General features: G+C 39.2%; 1 protein-coding gene across 1 annotated transcript in view; it reads right to left on the bottom strand.

The window, feature by feature from the left end:
* LOC106883011 (uncharacterized) overlaps window positions 1-2646 on the bottom strand; it is a 50228-nt gene that overhangs the window by 46844 nt on the left and 738 nt on the right. The window lies entirely within an intron of this gene.

Here is a 2646-nt window from a genome sequence, read left to right on the forward strand (position 1 = left end):
CTATAGCCTCGGGCCGACCAAAGCCTTGTGAGTGGATTTGGTAGACGGAAACTGAAAGAAGCCCGTCGTATATATGTATATATATATATATATATGTATGTGTGTGTGTGTCTGTCTTTGTCCCCCAACATCGCCTGACAACCGATGCTGGTGTGTTTATGTCCCCGTAACTTAGCGGTTCGGCAAAAGAGACCGATAGAATTAGTACTAGGCTTCTAAAGAATAAATCCTGGGGTCGATTTGCTCGACTAAAGGTGGTGCTCCAGCATGGCCACAGTCAAAAGACTGAAACAAGTAAAATAGTAAAATAGTAAAATAGTATATATATATTACACATGTGGGAAATTCTGTCTGTGGGTGTATTTGTGGCGTTGTTAGCTAACTCCTCCTACATTGTTTTGTCGATTTTGATGAAACTCGACACGTGAATAGAGCTCATGTCTGGAAACCTCATGGCATACTCAATTTCCCTAGCAGCGGGAAATTTAGACAGTGTCACGTGACAACTAGCTGGGGCTGCCTGCTGGAGCCTAGCAGCAGATATAAAAAGGGGAACTTGACATGACGATCAGTCGGACGCTGACACTCGTTGATGCCGCATCGAAGAGGCCAGGGAATAGAAGAAAGAAGACATGCACCCAACACCAGAGCTGAAGACACCTCCGAAAGGAGGGGCCCCGCTACGTCAAAACGGTAGAGGAGTAGGGGCCGAAACCGGACGTGGTTCCTCCTGATGATGTCTTGAGCTAACTGGATCCTATAAAGGAGCTGTTGTGGTAGCAGACCACGAAACATGGTTGAAATTCCTTCCTACTTATTTCATTGATCTTGAAAGGATCAGAAGCAAAGTCAACCTTGGTAGAATTTGAACTCAGAGCTGGAAGTCATGCCACTAAGCATTTCCACAACCTGCTAATGATACCGCCAGCTTCACCACCAAGGCCAACAATAAAACCACCAACGACAACTGCACCAGCAACAAAACAGACAATAGTCAAGAGAGAATAATAAAGATTTTATCTGGTTACAAGTTTGTATTTGTATACCTCACTGCTTAGTTTTGTCACCCCATATTCTATTTATGATGAGTCATTGAATAGCACAGCTATTTACTGAACAAAGACAGGAATAACTGAAGATCTGCCTGGTCTCCCTGACTCTTTGACAGGAGCTGGCCAGCTGAAGAGCTGCTTGGGTTCCCTGTCTGTTTTGGCTTGGTTTCTACAGCTGGATGCCCTTCCTAACACCAACCACTTTACAGAGAGTACTGGGTGTTTATATGCAGAACAATGATGGTTATGCTTATGTGGCACTGGTACATAAAAACATACACGCACATAAACATATGTAGAAATATACACAAACACACACACATACATATATATATGTTTATGAGGGGGTGCTGAAAAGTTTCTAGTTTTAAGGGTACTGTGAATGGCCTGGTTACAGGCCCAACCCTCTGTTGTTCTTTTACAAGGGCCGCTGCAACAAGTGTGTGAATCTGAGAAGGGAATATCTTGAATAAAATCATGATTAACTGATCCTCCATTTACTCAAAGCCAGGAACCTTTCAACAACCCCCTCATATATGAATATGAATATACACACGCAGATAGACATACATACATAAGCATACACAAACACAAACTCACATCTACTTATACACACTCACACACACGCACTTATAGAGATAATCACACAAGCATGACCCAAAGGAAAGAACTTTGCTTCTCAACCACAAAGCTTTGGGAGGTGGAAACTGGAAGAAGCTCATTGTATGTGTGTGTGTGTGTGTGTGTTTCACCACTGCTTGACAACTGGTGTTGGTGTGTTTACATCCCCGTGACTTAGCAGTTCGGCAGAAGGAAATAAGTACTGGGGGTCGATTCATTCACCTAAAAATTCTGGAATCCAGTGCTCCAGAATGGCCATAGGCTAATGACTGGAAACACACACCTACATACATATACATATATAAAATGAAAATGCGTATATACGCAAATACACATACAGTTACATCTACATGCATACAGACACACACGCAAATAAACTCACATATACTCAGACACATAAACACACATATATTCACAGACACATACATATATATATATATATATATATAAGTTAGCTTACCAATTATTGTTGGTAGTTAATTTATAATATATTGTTATATATATATATATATATATATATAGACACACACATACACACATACACCAAAACAAAATATTTAAAGTACCTTGTCATGTTGTCCTATATATGTACGCACCCATGCACACATACACAAACACAGCGACATCTACATGGATATACACACACACACATATATATATATACAGACACACCCACACACACACACATATACAGATACACACGCACACACCTATATACAAATACACACACACAAAAAAATCTTAATTATATATAATATATCCTCCATAACGTTTTTTACATAACTCTCTACTTATATATATATATATATATACACACACACACATATGTATATATATATATATATATATAATAATTTTTCCAAAGGATGTAGCAACCGTTACCAATATAGCATAAGAACTTACCTTAGGGGATCATTAACTAGATTCCTTAAGGGTCGTTCTCACAGTTTATATTTATATTATAAGGTTTTTA

This window comes from Octopus bimaculoides, chromosome 30 (assembly GCF_001194135.2).
Source record: "Octopus bimaculoides isolate UCB-OBI-ISO-001 chromosome 30, ASM119413v2, whole genome shotgun sequence".
NCBI lineage: Eukaryota > Metazoa > Mollusca > Cephalopoda > Octopoda > Octopodidae > Octopus > Octopus bimaculoides.